Source organism: Anopheles gambiae, chromosome 2 (genome assembly GCF_943734735.2).
Source record: "Anopheles gambiae chromosome 2, idAnoGambNW_F1_1, whole genome shotgun sequence".
Classification (NCBI taxonomy): Eukaryota; Metazoa; Arthropoda; class Insecta; order Diptera; family Culicidae; genus Anopheles; species Anopheles gambiae.
The window spans coordinates 66,011,161-66,024,076 of NC_064601.1; the positions used below are offsets into that span (position 1 = coordinate 66,011,161).

The window sequence follows — 12,916 nt, forward strand, 5'->3', positions numbered from 1 at the left end:
CTATTATTTAGCTATGTTTAATTGAAACTGTGTGACTACTGCACAAAAAATATATTACACAATATTCAATGAATACTTTCAAGTTAACCATATATAAAGTGAGCAACTGAAAAAAGCGTAACCATCGCAGGTCATCTTGAACCTGCGTTCCGCGTTCCGTTCTTTTTCTCCAGGTTGGCAGGTTCGTTCCGTTCCTCAATTTTCGGAACTATTCCCATCACTACTTTGGACGCATAAACCGCGTATCTCGAGAGCAGACTGTATTTATTTGTGTCAAGACTAACGCGCTTTGCAGTTCATGTCAAATGCATGAATCGATAGGATCATTGCTCGAGCAATGACGAGCGTTTCAGTTTACCGTGTGTTGTAACGTGTGACGGAAGCGTTTGGAGAGTAGCATAGTGTCGTGGTAGTATCAACGTGATATATTTTTTCTTAAATATCAGTAATTGAATATTGCAAAAACTACTTCCTCTTCCTTCAATTCATAAGTGCATTTATCGAAAGAACTAATACTTTCATCAAAAAGTTGTTTAAAAATGCAAATGTATGCATTTTTTGTTCGATTTCGTCATTTCATTCTAGTTAGCTGTCAGTACAAAAATCTTTCTCTCAGAAAAATCTATACCACCCATCAATATTTTGTATTGTTTTTTTTTTATTCTAATAATTGTAAAAACCAGGAAAAATGAGAGAGTTTGTCCTTTCTTCATCCTTACTCGTTTTGTGCTGCCGATTGCCTATAGACATGGTCGGAGCTTTTTCGCTCGTGTTTTTCTGTTCGTGGCATATAATATTAGTGGTGTGGTTTTGTGCGTCTGCACACAAATAAGAGAAGAGAAATTCGTTTCGCCGTGTTTACTATATACTACACTTATTAAAACGCTGCAATGAAATGGAAGACTCAATTTAGTCTGAAACGCCAGAGAAAATGAGAAATAAGAAACAAGAGAATCATTTGAATTGTAAGAGCAGCAGCCAACTAAATATTTTTAGAGAACGATTTAAGCTGCTGCAGATGTGTGTGTGTAAATGAGAAAATCCACTGCAAGAGCAGGAGATGGAAGAAGCATTTATTCCTTGCATAGAAATTACTGAGTATAAAGGCGATACTTTTCAGAGAATGTTTCATGGAGAGCCACTATTGAGAGAAGTTCTCCAAGTTTGTTTCTCTCCGATTGGAAATCATAAAATGAAATAACGTTGCGTATTGCAGTATGAGACTTTAGTGACGAACGGACGAACGTAAGAATTGCTGCATTCGAGTTAATAGTTTCTTTTAGAATTGATATTTGAAGAATTTACTCTGACTCCTTAGTGCGCAAAGGTTTGTCCAGAAAATGAAACTGATGCTGTGTTAATTTAATATTAGCGGAGTTTTTGGATTAATCAAGCGATAGTGACAAAGTTTTTTTTTCCGCCGTATTGATAGCGTGTGTATTTTTTTTTATTCATTGAATTCTTTATAGATATTTCATCTATTAAAAAAAAGCAAAAAATAAATCAAGTGTCCAAGAGCGAACAACTAGATGCGTATATTGCGGTAGTGAATGAATGTAAATGAGTGAGTGCCGGTGTATATATAATGCAAAAAGATGCCCGTATAAGTACGTGAATCAATAGTTGGAAACGGCCTGTTCGATACCATCGATTTGTGTTTTTTTACTTATGTGTGGAGTAACATTTCCCTTAGCTATGTGCGAATTATAAGTGATTAGTGCCAGATAAATTGCTTAGTATTTCGAACATCTTCATTATCTTCATTATCAGAGCCAGAGCCGGAACTACGCGAAATAAGGAATAGCAGTGGTAGTAATGCAACCGCAGTACTAGCAATATTAGTATTACCGCCAGCAACACAAAGGCTTAGTTAAAGAAATCGAATAGTTGAAAAGCAACTATAACTACACGCAGCAGCTGCGACAAGCTTTTACGAATCAAAAAGCTTTTGATTGATTTTGCTCTACGCTACGATATAACTATATTACAGTGCTTTCGAGAAAGTGAGATATTCATCGGTAATTGTTACGTTTTGTGGACATATTTGAACAAACAGCTTCTATGTATTGTGTGTAATGTTTAGATGAATAATTTGGCTTTTATTTTTTTACTATCGCATGTTTTTTTAAGATCTTTGGTTTAATAATCTATAACTAACATTTGTAGATTGCACACTCTAGAAGTATATATATAATTATAATAATAAATTATATTTAGCTTGTGCAATTCAAAAGTTGACTTTTTTCTGAATTTAAATAAAGTAGATTGTTTTACTTTCCTGCTCGAAAGCTATCGATTTTCTTCAGCCCGGAGAGGAATTTTATCCATTCCGACTACACTCCTAAGCTTCTTTGCGTTGTATGTATTGTGCACACTTCCAAATTGGGGTTCGTTTTGAAGTGCGACAGTTGATATTTGGTAGTATTGGTGCCATCCTGTTTTCTGGTTGTATGTGTTGGTCCTATATCGGAAACTTCGTTTATACAAAAAAGCTTACTAGGACATGTTTCCTTATTGTTGGCAAGGTTGAGCTTTTTCATATGTCTGTTTCGGTCTCGGTTCCTATAGTATATTTGGGGTCCTATTAGCGTGCTTTTGTGAGTCACTTTTTTCGTGAGTACTCTTTTTTCGGGGAATAAATTTTACAAATTCTTTTTTGTCGCTCTTATCCATGAGCTGGTACTTCACACATCACATTGAAATATGCTAGTGCTTTTTTTTTTTAGCAATCTAGCCCTATTCGATGAGGCGGTTTTGTGGTACAGTCTTCAACTCTTACGACGTAACAACATGCCCATCGTGAGTTCTAGTCTAGAATAGATCTTCCCGCCGTAGCAAGGACTGGCTATATCCGGCTGCATGGTATTGAATAAAGCCTCGCATATTTTAAAAGCCTGTAATTAGTAAAGGCCGGCATGGCACCGTAGGACGGTTACGCCATTAGGAGAAGAAATAGAAGAATCCGTATGCGGTTTAACTTTGATTATTCTTTTATACATTGTTTAGCATTTCAAAACATTTGGTGAATTAAATAAAATGTTTAAAATTATTTTTATTATGTTGATTATTTTATTAATTATATTTTATTATCGGCGAATCGGTTCTAAACTATATCTGTTTTTTGCCATTTTATCTAAAACGGCATTTTTTTGCCACGGCATCTTTTCAATCTAAAATTTGCAGTTTATTTTCATCATTTTAATCCTTCATTACCTTGCTATTTATGCCTTTTTTGAAATTTAAGTAACGAAATTCCTGCCGAATTTACTGAATGCTTGATTCACATGAACCACATGCAAATGTACACATATTAATTGTTCCTACTCATATTGTATAGACGGTACATTGTGATACAATTATCCACTATCACGCTAGTTGGAAAAGAGCCATAGAAAATAAAAAAGCGTCTCGAAAAGCTTTGATTATGGACACGAGAATATGATATTGATTTTAGTTGGCGCCGCTAAGGACATACATCAACCTGCAACAGAGCTAGTCCACTAGTATGAACCATAGGTCATACAATACCTAAGTATCCAAAGAGCGAAGTTAAAGAAAGAGAGAAAACGATATGGAATTAATGAGAACAAGAAAACGAGAGTACATCAAAAATGAGATGTGAGAAATAGAGAGAATTTCCCTCTAGTAAGAGAATGTAAGAGTAAAATCAGGGAAAATGAGGTTTGTCTTGGGCATTTGGACATTGGTGGTCATACCGTATCAATATTAGCAAACAAAGTTCTTTAAGCTGTTGGTTAAAAGCTATTATATTCAATCAATATTGTGTACAATGCAACAATCCAATATGTTAGTTTTTTTTTTCATTTCAACCAAAACTATTTTACAAAGTACCTACTACTACTGTTAGAAACATATTATCGTACATAAAGTGTTCTGTTCAAGAACTTCATGGTTGACCATTTATAAATAACATTTCCGGATTTTTTAAATTACAATCGGTTACCGAGTTACGCGGTGCTCGACTTATGCGGATTCGGAGATACGCGGTTTTCTAAACAGATGTGAAATCAGTACAATTTGCTTCAGTAATAGTCCAAATCAGTATAATTTGCATTTTTGCTAAAAAATTTAAACCACTTAAAAGCTAGTCTTCTTCTTTGGCTCAACAACCGATGTCGGTCAAGGCCTGCCTGTACCCACTTGTGGGCTTGGCTTTCAGTGACTAATTGATTCCCCCCCATAGCAGAATTGTCAGTCCTACGTATGGCGGCGCGGACTATTTGGGGATTGAACCCATGACGGGCATGTTGTTAAGTCGCACGAGTTGACGACTGCACTACGAGACCGGCAAAAGCTTGAAAAGCTAGTATAATCATAATTTTTTGCATGAATCTTATCAAATAAAAGATAAAGTGTATAAAAGTACTAAATGTAATCAAAAATAATAAATAATCGATTTACGCGGATATTCGAGTTCGCGAATTCCTCGAGAACGCATAAACTGCGTATCTCCGGAACAGACTGTATTTCATAAACAGTACATATATTTGTTAATTTTGTATTAGATTTCTTTTTATAATTTAGTTGAAATTATTTTGCATCAGTTGTGGATGCAAACGTACCAGAAAATGTTTCATAGACAATAAACGTTCTCGCAACATTATAATTGGCCCGGACCTAAAGCATACAATTAGTTGAACCCAAAGAACAATTACTTAATAGTTCTTTTATTCACACCCCGTTATCACAACTATACTAGTAACACCAGGACTGATGGGGGTTCTCACGGCATCACGGCCAGAATCATTTCCATAAGAGTCAGGCTGACTTCCAGGTTGCTTGGTACTAATCAGTCATGGAAACCCGAATATATGACTGGTTTCGTGTCCGTCAATATGCCCGTTATGGGTTCAAGTCCCAAATGGACCGTGCCCCCATACGTAGGACTGGTTATCCTGCTATGGGGAGAAATCAATGAGTTACTGAAAACCACTAGTAGTACAGCCAGGTCTTGACCGACAATGGTTTTTGTGCCATAGAAGAAGAAGAAAAAGAAGAACACCAAATCAAATAGTATATTCTAAATCATAATTGTATGTATAAACATATAACTGTTAAAGTTTTGATTTTGAATGAGTTCAGCGCCTGATTTTTTAATAACGTCCTGCTAGCCTATGTATTTGTTGAGTAAGAGCAAGCACTTAACTTTTTCATATTTTTATTTTGTGGTGCATTTATGTTCATTCTAAGTATTTTGTTTTCTAAATACAAATTTCATAACGCTGTTAAGGCAAGCACATATCTGTAGAATGACATTTTAGTTTCTTTATATGATACTATAGATCAGCGGTTTTAAACCAGTGTAGTATTTCCCCCAAATTCGAGTTTTGATTTCTAGGGGAGATTTTTTAAATAAAAATTTCGCTTAATACCATGGGTTGCCACGCTCCCCCCGCCACGGCTCATGAAAAGCTTGGAAACCATTGCGCTAGATTTTCTCTAAATCAAGTCATAGAAATATTAAGTTAAAACAGCATTTAAAAAATATTACCGACAAATGTACGCGATTATCTGGTATGGTTTGATTCGAACAATAAGTCGTATAACGCCAAACAACGAGTTTAATCCGTTACGTTGGGGGAGACTTTCTCTCTTATTGAGGCCCTTCACGATTCTAGTCAGTTTTTTGCATGGAGTTTGACAGTTGGAGGCTGAAATCATGTAAACACTCCATACAATACCACACACAAAACTAGCCTGCAATTTTCAGTCAAGATTATTCTAGCCTTAAAGCTATAATTAGATTCGAGTACCTGCTCGAAAAAATGGCAAAACAAGGTTATGTTTACATTTATCCCAAGGTGCATTAAAGAGATCACGTGATGGAATCTAGTATCAAAGTGCAAAGTGCATCAAAGTAGTATCCAGGTGGTCTCATAGCATGTTTTTAAAACCAAATTTGAATATCACTTTTTGACAGGATGGGTAAAAACTTTTGTTCAAACAAGCTTTCTGGAGGCTTGAAGAATACACAAAACACTCTTAAAATCTTTATACAGAAACAGAAGTGATAAAAATCAACCTTCTAAATTCATACACCTTGGGATAAGCCCAACTGTATATTATACCCACTTAGATAGCTGCTCGAAAACTGCTATACAATGCAAACAGCTGACAGGCGGAAATTTCAGCCTACCAACATAAAACGGAAAGGACTCCATTATTTGTATTAAATGTTAAAAATGGTTTCCAGTATCATAAATGTGCTGATATAAATTTATATGAGTCGCTGAAAAATGGAAAGAATGTTTTCATAATTCTATAGATTTTTGCCAGTCTTTTTCTCGTAGGCTGTTTTTAATTCAGAATAAGCCAGCTTCATTATAATTGAACAATTAATTGTAAAGGCAAGTTTAAGGAAGTCAAATTTTCACAAAATGTTCATGTATTTATTCATTTCTTTTAAATTTAACCCATTGAACTCAAGTGGTTTTAACGGAAACTCTAGTATTCGTTTATACGGGAAAGTTTACATTCAATAAAATATATATCAATCAGGCCTATTATTTTACTCGAATGACATTCGAACCCGTCAGAACCACTCGAGTCGAACGGGAGAAAAATTGGTATCGTTTTCACCAATCGAATCGATTAAGGATTCGTCGACATTTTTGTTCTATCGTCTGTGTGTTTGCCAGTTGGTCAAAGCAACCGGTGGTCGAAGTGAGTGTGAACAAAAGGGTTCAACACCTCTTAAAAATTTTTTTTTCTTTTTTTTCTAAATGGGGTGAATATGAGTGATGAGAGTGTTGATAAATTAATGTTAAATCTAATTTAAAACGTTAACAGTGGCTTAAATTCTTTGTGTAGTTGAATTTGCACGTTACCGACAGCTTGAGCTATCGGCAGAAAATCTCTCGAATGCACCTTCCTGTTCGAACAGTACGGTACCGATTTTTACTTCGTCGACTCGAATCTGCCAACGGGTTACTCGAATGGGAACATCGCTAGCAAAACGATACCCAAATGAACATAATGAACGTGCGAGTGAATCTTCTCGAATGCCGAGCGCAATATAATAGGCCTGAATGTCTTGTTTTTCGGGGTCCTTACCTGAGATAGACGTAGACATTCCATGATGTAGGCTGTGTTATTTTTAAGTCGAACAAATCAAATGTCAAGTTTAAGCTTATGGGCCAGGATTTGACAATGGGCCATACGAGATTATTCTAATCTAAAAAAGAAAGATTCAAAAACGTTTATTTATCCTATAATGTTCAACAAAAGTTGAACATTATAGAATGTTGTAGATACGAAAAATTGCAGTGCAAAAACTACCTATTATATTCATAATAAGCTTATCAAGCCGTAAAATGTTTTTTCTGCAAAATCAGTACTTAAAAAAGGGCTTACAAGAGTTGGGCGTACCCATCAACAATTCGTTGCTTAATTTTCCGAAAACGGCTTTGCAAACTTAACACACCGCTTAAGTTCAACTAATTGCGGATTAACACGAGTGGAGGCCCTACGCGGTCACACGATTGTAGGACTTTCTGAAGTGTCGAGCGAGAATTTGAATGAGGAATTCTAAACTAGCGAAGAATTTAGAAGCAAATTTACTTGTGAGCGAGAAGGTGGTCCCATTTTTCGGGGTCCCTCGAAACCTCGCGGCCACTTAGTTTACGTAGTACTTTATCCGCTCCTGCATGAGGTGCTCATTTGATGATACTCCTGGTAAATATTGAGGGCCGAGATGAAGGTTTTTTTGTTTCAAAATTACTAGAAATTGTAAAATAGGATTAAAAAAAAAGTCATGGACTGCTCCTAGAATGGACTGTCCGTGTGGCTTACCAGGACATCATCCAGTCTCCCCCCCCCCTCGCTCTCATGAACTTTTGAGTGGGACATGGAATCATCTTTCATGCACCCTACATGCTTTGTATTATCTTGGTCTTTGTTACAATCGAGATGCTAAATACTGTTTGAAGTTAATCACATTATATTCGAAACGTCATTTAAATAGTTATACTGAGCCCTTTAACACGGATTAACCAGTGTTTTCTGATAGTGTTTTCTTTAACAGTGTTAAAGATAATGATATCTTTATTAGAATGTGTTATACATTTTGAATACTTTCTTAATATTTATACTACCACTATTTTTATTTATGTTTATTTTTATTCTGTGCAGCCGGGTCGGAAAATAAGATATTCTTTCATATTGATTGATCAGGTTCCACATTTTCACCGAACAGGAAACAGAAAAAGGAAGCAATTTTTTTTATTTCGTTCTTAGGAAGAGAGTTTAGCTATCCTAAATTTCGCAAATTCAAAAGAATCTGTCGATTACATAAAGTACAATACGTGTATGGATCGTTTCATAGATACTGGCTGCAATTTTTAGATGTTTACTTGCTAAACAATGTTATTGAATGTTATTGAGAACATTCCCGCAATGTTATCATATTATTGCAATGGCCATTGCATGAGGACAATGTGATTTTAATTAAATATGATCTTGTGTGAACGTAATTTTAAACCTGGTTATGTTTTATTATGAATTATACCAGCTCTGAATTTTCTAGTATTTATTATTTTAAATTATTGCTGTAAAAACATTTTATTTTGTTTCATAATGTGTTAAAAAAATCTTTGTTGTTGCAAGAGTAACAGATCGAATAAAATAGTTTTGTCTAAACAAGTTTTGATCTATGCTCAGATTAATAATTAGAGCTAAAAATACTCAAAGTTACAAAGATGCAGAATCTTTTGTTTTTTTAATGATATTTTTACAGTCTAGCGTTTTTGAGAAAAGTCGAAGCTAGAGCTTAAAAAAATTCTATCGTAGATTAAACAATTCAAACAACAATTCATTGAGAAAAATTCGGTCTAATTAAAAACCTGTTATTTTTTAGTACTGTTCGAGCAAAACTGTGAATGGGTTAAAAAAAGAACGACGAGGTTTTTAAAATTTTTAAAAATAATTGTCTTTTGAGTATTTTAGTGGTTGTGGATTAAACATAGAATTAAGAAACGTTTTTTGCAAAACAAATAAGTGGTCTTGTTAAGCAGTTTGTTGTCAAATGTCTGCAGAAGTAGACTGGTTTATAGTGCAGTTACGTGTTTTATTTTATTCTGCGCATGCTCGTTGCTTATGTTATTGAAAGAATGAATGTAATCAAGTCATTCAGTCTGTGAGTATTATTCCCCAAAACATGTTGTTTTTTATCTTATATTTTACTGTATAAAAGCTTGTTATTAAATATTGGAAAAGAAAATTTGTTTAACAAATGAATACTCTTTGCAATATTAGTCATCCGTAGCACTTTTCATACGTACCCAAATAGAAAGATGATTTTATGAAAATAATATCACATTCATTACTGCATTACAAGTATATAGGATAAAAAAAAACTTTCGTATACATGGTATTCCTGTAAATGTTATTTTTGTGAAGTATCCATATTTTTCGTTTCTTGGACATGAGGCAAATATTGAATTGACACAATAAAATGAAAATAGAAACGAAAGTCCAGTTTTAATTTTTTCAGAGGGAAGAAAGTTAGGTTTTAAAATGCAACAAATATAATTTGTTGTGAAATTTTATAAAAAAATGCGTAAAAATGAGCATTTTAACGTAAACATTCATTACATATCACAATTGTCATTTTCTTCTTAGCAGTAGTAATTCAATGCGCATGTTTGAGCTGACGTCATGCTACAGAGATAGAAAATATTGCGGAATGTGTCGCCTTGGAAACAAATGACCGTATCATTCGAATGTCTGATTCATATGTCTGGTTTGTTTAAAATATACACAGACTGACGTAAATTGCTTGATATTTGTATTGGCATTTTAAGTATGTTTCAGAAATTTGTATTACACAATAAGGTTGGTTTATCTAACATTGTCTACCTAATAAACCTCAAATGTTGCTAATAACAATAATACAGTCGAGCCACCAAATTTTGGCTCTAAGGGCCGTGTCTGTGCTTCGATTTTATCGCACCTGCTGTCAAACGCATTTTCGATTCGTATTGCGATTATTTGATTGATTTAACCATAGCAATAGACGATGCGCAATCTCAGATTGCGCATACATTTATTTGTCAAACGGATCGGTTTGATATATTTATCTGTCAAAAAAAATTATATATCTCGGACATATACGGCCTCAGCACAATTTTTCGATCGAATAAATTCGATAGGCGCTCACGTAAAACTGACAGTCGGCCTCAGCACAATTTTTCGATCGAAAAAATTCGATAGGCGCTCACGTAAAACTGACAGTATAACTATTTCTTTTATACCCCTACATGAAGTTGGCCCCCCAGGTAAACAATTTAAAAAAAAATTAAAAAAAAAAATTTTATCACTCAAAATATTGAAAAAGAACCAAAACATTTACCAACTTGCTTTTACATGACGTTTTTCAAAAACATCAACCTTGATTTATGGCATTTTTTTGATATTCGATAATTTCCGCAGCTCAATGCGTCGCGGATTTTGCCCCATACAAAGCGGAACGATCGAATTTTTGTAGCATAGTTCATTTTGCTCGTGAGTGTCATGGTATAACAGTTTTCAAAAAGACCAGTAAAATGAACACCTTGGTGGCGAAATGAGTGTCAAATGACACCAAAATGACAGCCGGATCGATCGAATTTTTTCGATCGAAAAATTGTGCTGAGGCCGAGTATAACTATTTCTTTTATACCCCTACATGAAGTTGGCCCTCCAGGTAAACAATTTTTAAAATAATTTATAAATAATTTTTTATCAGCCAAAATATTTAAAAAGAACCAACACATCTACCAACTTGCTTTTACATATCGTTTTTCAAAAATATCAACCTTGATTTACGGAATTTTTTTGATATTCGATAATTTCCGCAGCTCAATGCGTCGCGGATTTTGCCCCATACAAAGCGGAACGATCGAATTTTTGTAGCATAGTTCATTTTGCTCGTGAGTGTCATGGTATACCAGTTTTCAAAAAGACCAGTAAAATGAACACCTTGGCGGCGAAATGAGTGTCAAATGACACTAAAATGACAGCCGGATCTATCGAATTTTTTCGATCGAAAAATTGTGCTGAGGCCGATAATCTTGAAAATTTATGCGCAATCTTGGCGCAATCTGAAATTATATGGAAATGACGTTTATAGCTTAGGGTTGGCTACGCAAAATGACATATGTTTTGATAAAACGAATATATGCGCAATCTGAGACTGCGCATCGTGTATTAATACGGTAAAAGTTTTTTTTATTCAGTAGGGACGGCTTTGCCGTATTGCTTAAATACGGTAATAGTTTAATAATTATGAAAAATTAAGTTGATGTTATTCCTACAAAACACCACACAATTAGTTTGACAGATAAAATCGGATGCTTCGTCCGACGAAATTATTTTTCTTTATTCCATCGTACGACAACGTTATCTGTCAAATTCCATATACAATCTTGACAGGCCTTTCGATAAAATCAAAGGTGGATTTAAAAATATCAGGTGCATTTTGCCTCTAGTGCACTTACTCTAGTGCATTTTGACAATTCGTCACTTGACGCTAGGTCCCCAGGATTCAAACTTTGTTTACATTTATTTAATTTGTTCATATAATTTATCTACCCCTTTTTTTCGATTAAATATTCTCTAAAAATATATTTTGGACTTTGCGAGTTCTTATTTAATATTAAAACATAGATTAAAGTGTGTTATTTTGTGTTATTCAGTGAATTTATTCTATAATTCATTGTGTTTCGACATTTTTGATGATAATAACTAAGAAATCATTATTATGTTCAATTTTCACATTAATTCCTCATTATCTACGAGCCGCATGGACAATTTACGTGAGATTAGAACTCTTACTCACATGATTTTAAATTTCGTGCATAAACAAATTATTAAATCTTTTGTTAATAGATCTCATTTTTTCGATAAAATCAATAGACACACAAAAATGCACATAATAACAAATAACTATGTTCAATTTGCTAAGCTTTGTGTGCGGAAACCAATGGTTACCGGTTTTAAAATGACGCAGAGTCCCTCAACTATGGCGACCCCCCCAAAGGCCCTTATCCACCACCTGATATTTTTAATCCACCTTGGATAAAATCGCATCTGATGCAGAACAAACACGGGCTTAAGACATACATTTTTGACAGAGCGCATCAATTTTTGCATTTAGGCCATCAATTTTTGACAGAACGCATCAATTTTTGACTCCAACGCACCTATTTTTGTCTCTATTCATAAATATTTTATTTAAATTTAAACTTAATTATTTTTTAAACTTTGAGGCAAAAAATGTGCTTCGCTGTCAATAATTGGTGTCTTCGAGATAAAAATAGGGTGTGTTAGAGTCAAACTGTAGCGGCAACGACTATAGTAAGGTAGTGACTTATGATTGTGTGTTGTAGAAGTCGTATTTTTTTTTAAATATTTTATAGTTTTTGATAAATTTGACTATCCGCAACTAATTGAATAGCCATAGTATGATACACATTGCTTGAGTCCATGGCGGGTATGTAGTTAAGTCGTGTCAATTGACGACTGCCAAAATTAAATGCCGATGTACTGAAATGAAAATTAATTATCTAAAGATGGAATGCTTGCAACATAATTACCTGTAATTTTAATTCTAGCACTTATCCTGTAGCATATAGCATTAAATATTCTAAACGTCGGTTTTATATGTACTGTACTGTTAAGCTAATTATCATTTTCATGTTGCACCTATTCTGAATGTTAAGATCAGTGTAATAGCATTATTATGCAACTTACTTTAAAAAATCTGTCATAGTATAAATCTTCTTTTCTTTCTATTTTACTCACAGAAACACTTGGATGGAATAAATGCGTCATGATTATTACAATGACGCTCTACATAACACTGTGATCTGTGGAAAGAAATTGATGAGCCCCATGTAAGTACATTTTCTGTCAATGC

The 12,916-nt window shown here is 34.2% G+C and overlaps 1 protein-coding gene across 50 annotated transcripts in view; it reads left to right on the top strand.

Moving 5' to 3' along the window:
- The first annotated feature begins 298 nt into the window (after positions 1-298).
- Positions 299-12,916, top strand: part of LOC1278521 (sodium channel protein para) — a 95,161-nt gene continuing 82,543 nt past the window's right edge. For 30 of the 50 annotated variants that reach the window (XM_061651076.1, XM_061651083.1, XM_061651103.1 and 27 more), the window contains exons 1-3: positions 1,187-1,327; positions 1,470-2,018; positions 12,804-12,893. The gene's annotated coding sequence lies outside the window, so the exon portion shown is untranslated. Of the gene's footprint in view, positions 410-1,186; positions 1,328-1,469; positions 2,019-12,803; positions 12,894-12,916 lie in introns of those variants that run through there. The other 20 variants (XM_061651100.1, XM_061651107.1, XM_061651117.1 and 17 more) reach the window with 3 other exon arrangements.